At 37.2% G+C, this 12,637-nt stretch overlaps 1 pseudogene across 1 annotated transcript; it reads left to right on the top strand.

The window, feature by feature from the left end:
- The first annotated feature begins 7,386 nt into the window (after window positions 1-7,386).
- On the top strand, window positions 7,387-8,032 carry LOC109386976 (60S ribosomal protein L17 pseudogene; annotated as a pseudogene). Its single transcript, XR_002124879.1, has one exon. The product of XR_002124879.1 is annotated as a 60S ribosomal protein L17 pseudogene (transcript).
- The last annotated feature ends 4,605 nt before the right edge of the window (window positions 8,033-12,637 follow it).

Genomic DNA, 12,637 nt, shown 5'->3' with positions numbered 1-12,637 from the left:
GTCTGGAAGAATGGAAGGGAGACCAAGAACCATAGTGAAGCAGGGGAGGAACTTTGGCAGAAGGGTTTTCCTTGACAAGAAAGTGGACTATCTTTTTTTCAGCAGCAGGTAGAAATTTGGGGGAGGAGGAGGAAAGATGATGGAGCGCGGTGCGGTTGGTTTTAGCTTCCTCTGCAAATAGAAGATGGTCTTGTCTGCTTAAGTGAAGTGGGGAATTGGAGGAGGAAAAGATTCAAAGCAGTAGTTGTAAATGGGATGAGACTCTAAGAGTGTATAAAGGAATTGTCAGACAGCCGAGGCCCAGCTGAGGTCAGAGAGCATGACTTTGAAGTGTCCTCAGACAGCCAGAGTTTATGATCTGTTTTTCAGAAAAACAAATTGGGGGTTAAAGAAGTCACACAGTATTGGCTGTGGAGTTGTAATTCACTCTTAGTGACTTTTCCATTTGTGTTTAACCTAAGGTTTTTAGTTGCCTGGGGTTTTTTTTGGGGTGTTTTTTTGTTTATTTGTTTTGTTTTTGCAATTTCATAGTAGTATAAGATGATAGCATATTTCATGGGTAATGTAGCAGATAATTGGGATAAGGGGAAAGAATACTGAAGAGAGAGAGAGAGAGAGAGAGAGAGAGAGAGAGAGAGAGAGAAGAATTTCTTTCTATAAAATAGCAGTAATATTTTTTTATTGTCTGTCACTGGATGCATAATCTATCTGAGCCGTTTTTGTTTTGTTTTGTTTTTTTTCTTTCCTTCCTGCTAGGAGTGAATCTTCTTTGCTTGGTCAATTATACTTAGAGGATAATTTTTTTTTTTAAAGAAGCTAAAAATGTTATGCAACTTGATGACTTCTCAGTTGACTAACAGAGGAAGGATAGTATGGGTGGTCACACTCGATAGATTGTGTAGGCACCAGGCCTCAGCTTCTCCATTTCTGAAAAAGAGTATGGCAGTAATGAACTACATTGAGTTGCTAGGAGGAAAATAATAGTGAGATTGTAAAGGGCTGGCTAAACATTAAATGATATCCAAATACCTTTGCTATTGCTATTCAGGAAGGACTCATGCCCTTTTAGATAAAGTTTATTAGATTTCTGAGGGAAGTAAATGAATGAACAACAAAGCAGGCATTGCATTTGGAAATCAGTCCCTTAATACTTTACTGATAAGTAGGCTGGTTTTCAGTTATACTTTCCTTTTGAGGAAATGCAAACACTTTTAATAGCATGCTCTTAACAAATAGTCCCAGTCCTATGAAGCAGGAGGCCATTTTTTACAAAGAAGGAAGCTAGAGCAAATACTATGACTTGATAAGGATCAGCAATATGGCAGGTAGAAGGGAAAAGTTACATTAATATCTGTTTCTGTGGGTAACGAATCATACACTCCCTGATTCAATCAGGGTTCCACCAAGAACAGCTCTTGGTACCTAGTAGACGCTCAATAAATGTTTGGTGCTAGAGTGAATATTGTTCCAAAATGTCCTATCATACAACCTCTGGTCTGCTAATTAGTGCATAATATGCTCTGATTTCCTCTGCAACAAAATATTTGTGAGACTGCATTTCAATTAGGATTAGGACTGTAATTCTGGATTGCATCCCATAAATAAAATTAGCAGTGGTCTAAGTGGAGTGACAGTCAGCCTCTCTCCTGAGTGTTACCTGTTACCATTTGCAGAACATTTTAATATTCATTTTCTCTGTTGACCCCGTGAGGTAAGAAGAGTATCTTGCCACGGCCACACAGCTGGTAAATTGTGGGTGCTGTTCCAGGCAATCTGGCTCCAAAGAAGAAACTGAAACTTCGGAGGTTCTGTCCATGCCTAATGTGTTTTGATTAGTACTTTGCAGAGAGGAGACTAGATGAGGTTAATACCCCCGTACTGTCTGCCAAATAAGTAAGCTCTTATTTATTACAGACCCCCTACTGTGTCCTAGAAAATGTAGGACCTTATATTTTTTAACAGAGAAGAGAAGGAAACAGTTAGAAATGGGATCTTATAATATGGGACGGGAGGAGTGAGAATGAAGAGTAATTCTGGTGACAATGGATGGGGGAATTTGGGGCCAAATGATATCTATTGGGTTGTTGGAAAAGTCATGACATATGTTTTCTGTTGTGTTTTGTTGTTGTTGCAAAAATGCATCATGACTTTTCTGACAACCCAATACTTACCTGAGGTTTTCCTTTAAAACCTGAGAAATTGTAAGACTCAATACATACTATAACAAAAGATGAATACAAGTCATGTTTGACTTCTGCAATTACAAGAGGTGCTCAAAGTGGTTACCGTCAGCATCCAGACACGTTTGATTACAATGAACTACTGCTTGAGCAACGTTGACCAAAGGATCCACTTGTGTACATTTTTTTAATGCCCCTGGTATGTTTACATCGTCTGGTAAAAAAAAAAATGAATAAATGAACATTTGAGGGTCAGACCTTCTTAAACTTTGGATTAAAGTACCAAGAGCCTCTTCTAAATAAAAATAAATTGCCTAGAAGAGGTAGCTCATTAATATTCCTTGTAGAATGTTATGTTATATTAGCTGAAATGATAGGAATAGCAAATACTATGTACTCATATTATGCACTTGAAAAGATATTAAATAATTGAATCCTCATAATTCTATGATATAGGTACCACAAATATTCCTTACTATCAGATCTAGTTAGTTATTGAGTTTGGGTAGCAAAGTTAGATAACAAGGGCTATCGTACTATCCAAATCAATTTTGTTTCTGACTTTAAGACAGCAAGTAGTGGGAGTTTAGATAACAAGTGATTTATTCAAATTTATTTAGCTCTTAAATTTAAATAGTGTACTTATATTGCTACATTTACTTGGGGAAACATTTTTTGGGCACCCTCTGTATTAAGAACACTTGAGAAAGTTGGAACCTGACTGTAATAATCGCCTCAGCAATTGTCCCCTTACATCTGTTACTGTATCTTTCCATTTTAAAATTTTCATTTGGTTCTTCTTTACGTCTTCTGTTTCTTTGCTAAGGCTTTCTGTTTTTGTTTTATTTTGTTTTTTCATTTGCTTCAAGTATGTTTATAATTGCTCATTGAAGCATCTTTATAATGGCTGTTTTCAAGTCCTTGTCAGATAATTCCAACATCAATGCCATTTCGGTGCTGACATCTACGGAGTGCCTTTTCTTATTCAAGTTGAGATTTTCTTGGTTATTGGTATGATTAATATTTTTAATTTTTCTAATGGATCCTGGATATTTTTGCTATTATGGGACATTGGATCTTATTCAAATCTTTTATCAGTGACTGGTGAGGGAAGTGGTGAGCCATCTCCTTACTGCCAGCTGGTGGTGAAAATCCAGGTACCCCACTCAATCCTTGTTGACACAAAAAGGATTGGATGGGAATGGGAGTTCTGACTTCCCACTAGGCCTTCAATGGTATCACCTGCCTGGGAGAGGAAGGGGTACCTCGTGACTCCTCCCTACATAGCTTTTGGTGACAACATGGGGGTGGGAGATGGCCCCAATAATGCTGGGAAGGGGTGAAAGTCCTCACTTTGCACTTGGTCTCTTTCACACCATCATACCTGGAAGGGGCACCACATTGTCTCCAAGTAGTGGAGGAAGTCTTGGGTTTCATCTTGGCCTTTGCTGACAAGGGTGATTGACGGTGAAGCCACAACTTTCCCCATGGTGTTTGGCTGTAGTAGAATGGTTATTGTCTGAAAGTTTTGTCTTGCTGGGCTCTGCCTTTTCTGGTTTTTTGGATTGAGAGAGTAGGCGTCTCTTGAAGCTCTTTTATCTGTGCTTATTGATGGTTTCAGGTTGCCAACTTTCAGTTTTGATCACATAATTTATGATATGTGAGGCAAAAAGAAAGCCCATGTATGTATGCATGCGTATACAGTGCCCTCCTGTTGCCATGAAGTCATACTGTCAATTTTCATTGATTTGGACTTAATGATAATGTATATCTGGCTGGTTTGACGTTTAACTTTGATAGGCCTTTGGAAAAGTAAGTCTTTGCCCAAAAAATGATGTAAATAAGATTTCAAGTGGGAACATTTACCTATGTAAAGCAACAAACTAATTAAAAACTTGAACAGCTTAACATACAACCTAATATCAGGTTGCGGTAAATGCTTCTTTTGCAGTTTATCTTATATATTGACAACAGACCATTTTATCTCATTCACTGAAGTGAAACCTTTAATAGCAGTTGCATAAATTAGATTCAGTTACTATCTAAACTTGAAAGTAAACAACATTTCTTTTTTAACTAGTCTATTTTATGTCATTTCCTACCACATGAATGAGGCATTCATTGAATATTTTGGGGGAGTTCCAGGCCTGTTAACCAATTTAACGGGCTACATCAGCCTGTTGACCCAGGGTGTTGATGGGTGTCACTGATGCGCTGAGAGCTCTGAAGGTAACAAACAAAAACAACACAGAAAACTATTTGTAGGCGATGTTTAGGAAAGTCTTGGAGTGTTTCTAACCCAAAGGGACTTTCCATCTCCTTTTAGTGTTTATAGGTCTTCCTAAAAAATGCTTTTAGTCTTCTATGAAGCTGTGCACAGCAGACGAGGGTGGGCTTCTGCTAGCTAGTTACCTTCCCCTTGGCTCCCGCTTGTAATTCCAAATAAAAGCTTGAAAGAATTGCTCAAATGACATTCTCCTCAATAAAGCGTTTGAATTTAGATCCCAAGGTGCAAATGAATGACATTCATTTCCAGAAAAAGAGCATTTTCCTTATTTTAGAAGGTAAGGTGAAGATGATAAATTGTGGCCCTTTGAGTTGTTATTATTTATAGGAGGGTGAACGTTGATCAAGTATCAGGGTCTGAAATGTTATTTTTTTTTTAGGGATTAGGTTTCAGCAGCCAGAGCATTTACATAAGTCAGGAAGCGCTAGATGGGTCTCTGGTGATTTTGTTCAATTCCAGCCACCCTGGGTCACGTGACCCAGAGGTGCATGGCAGAGACCGAGCTCCTGGTAATCCCTTGAGAGCTACAAAAATATTTTAACTGCTCTTCTTTTCTAAATGGTAATTGTCACTCTGTGATACAATAGTAAATTCCTATTCTAGGATAAAATGGTAAAAACCACACTATTAATTGGTTATTGTAGCTTTTGAGTCTAAAGCTTAAAAAATCAGGTCTCAGATATAGAAGTTTTTGAATAGAAAGAATTTAAACCGCCATTAACTAGCTTTAGGTAATATAGAAAGATGGTTAAAAAAAAAAACCCAAGCAAGCAAGCAAGACACCACTTCCTCTTTTATTTCTTGACACATGCACACACTCACACACACACACACACACAGACACACACACACACATATTTAAAATTACTCTCATAGAGAGGCTTTCAAATCTATGTAATTAATAGCTTGGGTGAATTTAGCATTTTGTTATAAAATGGTATATCTAAACTGTTATTGGAAGAGGATTCAACAAAGGGCCCCCCCTCCCCATATAGTTAGAACTAGGTTAATTGTGGAAAGAATGTAATTTAATATTCTTAATTTCCTTTTGTATTTTCTGCCATCGACCTGTACATTGAGTTGTTTTCACTTCTTAATGACATTTTTTCCCCTAACATCTTCAGCAATATGTTAGATAATAGCCAACTTTATAAGTGAGCTCTATGTACTAATTAGATGAAAGTATTAGTATTAGATTATCTTTTATAAATTCAGTTGTGTCATTTGTTTTGTGCTGTGACATGTTTAAAAAGTATTCAGGATTCCTTTTGGAATACGTAGCAAACCACAGTAAAATGCCTTTATTGCACTATCTTGAAAGAAATCTCTCTAAATAAAAAAGTTTCACTAGCTCAATAAAATACTTTATTATTTGAGAGAAATCTGGAAGGTCATGTTAATATAGACAGTGAGAAAAACCCCCCACAAATCTAGTGAGGTCCCTAAGGAAGTATCAGTTACAGCCTAAGAAGTTAAAGAAAAATAAAGAAAAAAGTGTGCCTCTGAAAAAGAATCTGCCATGTTAAAACTGCTGAAATATTTTGCTGCCAATGTCTATTTTTTAATGGCAATATTGAGCTCTAGAAACATTGAACATCTATGTTTATTTTTTAGCTAATTTACCCCGTCAACTTCAGATTTTTATTTTCATTACTCAGTTGTCCCTATTGATTTCTGGAACTACCTCTGAATATTTGTACTTTTTTGTTCAAAAACTTGTGTTTTGGCTCAGTAAGAAATCTCCCTGAAGCTGTCTGCTTTCTACCTGTTTGAAGTTAATTAAATTTCCCTTTTGGTTCATACTCTTCACAAAAATAAGGTCAAGTTAGGTGTTGATTGATAGATGGGGCCTCTTTCAAAGTACGTTGCTCCAGAGGCTCATTGGGCTTGTTAACAGGGGACATTAAATGATCTCTTCTTCAGAATATTTTAGTATATTAAAAATCAAAAGCTTTCTATAGTACTTTGAATTCTATTTCCTTGCTTCAAACCCTGGCCAGAAGTGTCTGTTTGGTACTCTTAATTTAAAAGTCCTACAGAAGTTAATTTTATAAACAAATCAAAAGCGCTGTGTGGTAATGGAAAGTGCATAGAATTTGAGATCAGGGAGAATAGGTCAAATTATTTAAACCTCTCTGAGCCTCAGCTTCCTTACCTGTAAAATGGGGCCAATTATACTAATCTCATAACGCTGCAAAGATCAGATATTTAAAAAGTAAACCTTGTATAGAACGCTTTGCAAATAAATACACAATGAAAGGTCATTATTTTTAAATCATAAGAATTCTACAATTTAATCTTAAAAACAAACAGAAGCCTTACGAATAGAGTTCCTTTTGCTCTCTTTTCTAGGCACATGCTAGGTGAATTTCTCTCCTTACCTAGTTTATGATGGGCCCTAAGTGTCTATAGATCTAACCACAAGTTTATTTTATTGTTTTCTTTACTTAGTTAGAGAAGCAACTTTGAACATTTTGTTACAGTTTGCTCTCTTTCAGAGTATATGAGCCTGATAAACTGTTGAGAGTTCTGAATGAGTTTCTGTGTTTGGGCTGTGGTTATTTGACACTTCAAAATTAAGAGCCTCTTCAACTTGTTTTGCTGCATGACTGTGATGTAAGAGGTATTCAAAAGCAATACAACTGCTGCCTGGTTCTCTTGGGATGCTTGCTCTTGGAACCCAGCCCCCCATGCTGTGAGGACATTGTCACTAGTCCATATTGAGAGACCACAAGGAGCATACACATGTATGATTTCTGGCAGACAGAACTGCATCAACTGCCAGACATACAAGACACCTTAAGGTGATTATAACGCTTGGCTCATGGGTTACCCTCCGCCACCTTTACGCCTTCCTGGTGAGGCCCCCCGCATCATGGAGCTGTACTCTGTACGATGTCCTAACCCACAGAATCAGTGCACATAAAAAATAGCTCTTTGGCTCTTCCCGAAAGCGGCCTGAGGTGACCTCTCAAAATGGTTCGCTATTCTCTTGACCCGGAGAACCCCACAAAATCATGTAAATCGAGAGGTTCGAATCTACAGGTTCATTTTAAGAACACTCGTGAAACTGCCCAGGCCATAAAGGGTATGCATATCCGAAAAGCCACCAAGTATCTAAAGGATGTCACATTACAAAAACAATGTGTGCCCTTCCGTCGTTACAATGGTGGAGTTGGGAGGTGTGCCCAGGCCAAACAGTGGGGTTGGACACAGGGTCGGTGGCCCAAAAAGAGTGCAGTATTTTTACTGCACATGCTTAAAAATGCAGAGAGTAATGCTGAACTTAAGGGTTTAGCTGTAGACTCTCTAGTCATAGAGCACATCCAAGTAAATAAAGCTCCCAAGATGCGGCGCAGAACTTACAGAGCTCACGGACGGATCAACCCCTACATGAGCTCTCCCTGCCACATTGAGATGATCCTAACTGAAAAGGAACAAATTGTTCCTAAACCAGAAGAGGAGGTTGCACGGAAGAAAAAGATCTCCCAGAAGAAACTGAAGAAACAAAAACTTATGGCCTGGGAGTAAATTCAACATCAAATAAATGCTAATAAAAGTAAAAAAAAAAAAGCTCTTTGCAGATACTAAGTTTTGAAGTGGTTTGTTAATTAGCAATAGCATTAAACACTTCCTTTGCTTTCGTACTACTCCCCCTTCCCATGGGCATGTCAATAGAGCTTAATCCTGTATTACTCCTGGTATATGTATTTTGAGTGGATGTGAAATGATGATAATCACTTACATTTACTCAGTGCTTGCTACGTGTCAGGCAGCATTCATTCCAAACACTTTACACATCTCTTAAATCCTCCAACAGTCCTGTAAACAAGACTGTTATTAAATGAAAAACCCAGAGGTTATACAACTTGTCCAAAGTCAAACATAGAATAAGCCTTGGCTCCTAAACCCTCATTCTACATTCAAAAGTGCAGACAAGTGAAAGTCAAAATACGTAATTTGAGGTCAGAGAGGGCTTGATTTATTTTTTAGCTATATAGATTGAAAATCTTGAATTCCAAATATTGAAAATGTTAAATTCCAAATATACAGAAAATGTTTTATGCATTAAAAGCTACTTCCTTTTGAACTTACAAAATACTAATACTTTTAGTAACTTAACTAGTTGCTAGGATCCCAGGAACTGTGAATTAGTAAATGTAAGCTTAGAAATCAAGATTAACGTTACAATCTGTCTTTTATAAACACATTTCTTCTATTCTAAGATGCACATTTTTCAACTTTTTGCAAGCTCTGAAACGGGAATGTCTTTTTACAAAAGACCATATGTCATAGTTGAACTGGCAACATTTTAAAATTGTGTTTAGTGTTATATATAAAATAATAACTTCTTGCAATTGATTGTGACATTTTGGTGTAATGTACATATTTTACATTTTCAACCTATCAGATGCTGGAATCTGGCATACGCTGTTGTTGCAACAATCACATACATACACAAATAAATAACTCAAGAACCCTTCTAAATGATTGATGCAATGCTAAACTGAATAGTCAAAGACTGTCAAAATTCAGGAAGGCTCTAAAATGCGGCCAGCGTTATCAACCCATGATTGTCTTGCAAACACATGTCATTTTACTCAGATACTTGTCATCACATAGAGGCAGCTGGTAATCAGTATTTACCTCTAGCTCTGCTGGAAGGAACTTCATTGGGACACAGCCAAAGCCCAGTGAAATTTACTGGGCAACTGCTTGTATTGTGAGTTATCCCTTCTTCTGCAAATAAAGGCATCTCCTGCAGCAAAGGTCTCTGGTACCTCATTCTATCATGACACATTTCTTGTCAAATTTTTTTTCTAAATCAATTTTCATTAATTTAGCTTTTCCCAAAATATCACAGCACATTTGCAAGCTTTTAGATCAATTTATAGTTGATTTAATCATTGCAGTGACAAATGTGCTAAACATTGCTGGTTCTTGTTTTCATCCAGGGTATCTAATTTTCAAAGATTACTCATGTTCCGAAAGGCTTACATTAGTGATTTTATATACCACAATGGACCAGTCTAAGTTCTTGATAATCATGAGAGGAATAATCACAGAGTAGTCATTTCTTTAGATAGTGCTTTTGAATGAAAGGCTTTGTACTGACCAGGTGGTAAAATGGCTGCTTGTAATCAGGGCTATTGCATCTATGGCCTTTGCAGATATGTCCTTCATTATACCTCCAAATTTGTTAGTTTGTATTCCTTCTTTTAGTGGGGTTGTTGCTCAAATAACAGAATTTTCTGTCTGGTGAAGAAGTGAGGTTTCAAGATTGGTTCCAATTATGCTCCTCTTTGTTTCAAAGAGAAAAATAGCAAATAACTATTTTTAAATTAAATGAAACCTCTTTATTATTATTATTAGTTTCAGGTGTACAAAACAATGCAATAGTTATCCTTTTCACCGCTCACAAAGTGACAGCCCCCCTTCCCCATCCACTGCCCTCCCACCCCCGATATCATACATATCTATTACAATTCCATTGACTCCATTCCCACACTTACTCCACATCCTGTGACTATATGTATATAAATTATAGTTGACATACAATATTATTCAACATCAGCTTTAGATATACAGTGTGGTGGTCAGGCCTCTACACCATCTATGAAGTAATGAAACCTCTATTTTAATCAGGGCTGAACATAAAATTTGTGAGTCATCAGTAGATTTTAAAGAAATAGAATTAGAAGAGATAACTTATGGAAAGATTGTAGATAAAAAATAAAGGAGGGCCTAGTTCGGGGCCCTAGTGCTTTCAAAGTTTGGAGGTTGATTAGAGAGCATAGGAGGATATTTGGGAAGATTTGGTCCGAAAGGCAAGTGGAAAATATGCACTACAAAGAGTTCAAGTAAAAAAATGGGAAAATACATCAAGAGAGACATCAACTCTGGAATTCTCATGAAAGTTTGAGTTGTTGGCGTTAGAGAACGGTCTATTTGTTTGGGTATGATGGAATTTGAGATACTAGAAGGCTCTCAATAATCAAAGATTATTTATTTAAGATAGGTATGTTCTAATATCTATGCTTTGAAGGTAATGTTTCATAGATTATGAATCATAATTAAGTGGAATATTTGATGAAAGTAATGATTCTAATTCAGCTACTCTCTGGCCCTATAAGGCTCCATCCAACAAAAATAATTAAAAATAATTCCCATTTTACTTGCACTTCTCAAAGAACATTAATGGAGAGCCATGTCATAACTCATAGCCTCACTTTTAAGTCCCTTTTTCCTTTCTCCTCTAATTCTCTCAAACTTGTAGCCGAGAGAGAGAGAGAGAACAAGAACACGAGAACATGTGTATGTTTCTGTCTCTCCCTCTCCTCTAATTTTTTCACTGAATCTTTCCCAGATACCCATCCTTGTCTTTCTCTTTTATACCATCTTCCTCCACATTTCAGCACGCTGCCTTCTCCCAGTGGTTGCTGAGATTTTTAGTCCTAGTCCTAGCCATCTCAGGCCACTCTTGGATGATTAGAAGGCTCAATTACTGCATTTCTCTGGACCTTCTTTCCGGAGGGAAATGCAAGAAGCCCCTTGGAAATTGTATCTTACTCTGATTGCCTTTTCCTTATAGAGAAATTGAGATGAATCAAATGATCTCCCATCTTAGATTTAATTTTCCAATCATGATAGATGAGGTTTATGGGTCAAACTATTTTGCTTTTTGGAGGAGTAGTCATTTAAATAAGTTTTCCCACTATTATTAATTTTCAAAAGTCAAAACAGCACATTTTAGAGGACTTAAAACATTTACCACATGAAATGTATTATCATCCCAGTGGTTGACTCTTGCTTTTCTTTTGTTGCTACTTTGGAGAAGGTTATATGTTTTCCTTAATGTCATCCCCCTTGAAATCCATCTGTCTCATTCTCCCTACACTAGAACAGCTCTTCCAAGTTCAGCAGGGAAGCTAAATCAAATACTAATTTGCACCTTTTCAATACGTACCTATGTGAAACACAAAAACAAAAGCAAAAAAACAAAGAAACAAAAAATAACAGGCCCACATGGAAGAGATGACTACCATCAAACCTATTGAACATTTACTCAAATTTCTTCATCAGTGCATTTATCTTCATGATAAAAAATGACCATGTCATACTTTTGAAAGAAACAATATGCATTACTAGAGAAATAAAGTTAGATAGGCCTCATTTTCTGGCTAAAATTGGAAACTGCTAGCAAACTTGTATTAGACCTAAAGCATGCTTATATTGTACCCTTGAAAGAGCTTTCCCAATAGGAGAAATCGAGTAATTCCCAAAAAGATCTCGCTACACTACACCTTCCAACCTTTTTCCTTTGTTGGTCCAAGCAGGTTTTCAGCAGAGGAAAAATAAAAGATAGGACTCATGGTTCATTCACCCGCCTCCTGAAATAGTTTAAATGCTGAGGTGTCCTAACACTGAGATAGTCTTTGGAGACTAAGCTGAGGAATTTTTTTCCTGTTTATTCTGGTCCAGTGCAAATATTTGTCTATTGAGAAATATATAGCACAGTAGAATCGTAGACCCACCATCTGCTTAACGTGAGCCAACACCCACCTGTAAGGAGACGGATACAGGATGGTATCCTGTTCCTCCAGCTTGTAAGTGACGGCAGCTGACGCTATGCAGCCCTGGTTTGTTTGAGCTGCCCCATGCTAAGATTGCTTGATAAAATTACAAAAGGGTGTGTACGTTTTCATAACTCAAAGATTACTTTCAGCTTTTCTTGGTGTAATATTTTTACAGTAATGGAGTTGACAGGCGGCTAAAAATTACTGTCAGCTTTGGGGAGGTGGGTGCACTTATAAATTTTTCATACTAATAATCTAGTTCAAGGAATGAAATCAATGAATAAATCACTCCTGATCTGCAGTTCTGACAGCAGTTCTGACTGTCCACATGAGCTGAGAGAGAAAGGGACCTTCATGGGTGAAGAGAGTGACAGCAGAAAAGGACACTACTCACAGGAATTTGCCTTTTTAAATGACTAGAAGTCCTCATTTTAACTGACAAAGACCTTTGGCAGACGTTTGACCTTAGAGTTCTCCCTGAAATGCTTGCTCTTCCTTCTGAACAATAAGCTTATAGAACCTGGAAAATGAAGTTGGAGTGGAGTGTTCTTTGAAGCAGCTGCTGTTGCTTTTTTTTTTAGATTTTTTTTTTT

This window comes from Hipposideros armiger, unplaced genomic scaffold (assembly GCF_001890085.2).
Source record: "Hipposideros armiger isolate ML-2016 unplaced genomic scaffold, ASM189008v1 scaffold_143, whole genome shotgun sequence".
NCBI lineage: Eukaryota > Metazoa > Chordata > Mammalia > Chiroptera > Hipposideridae > Hipposideros > Hipposideros armiger.
The sequence above is the reverse complement of the archived record's forward strand: the minus strand, read 5'-3'. Positions and strand labels throughout refer to the sequence as shown.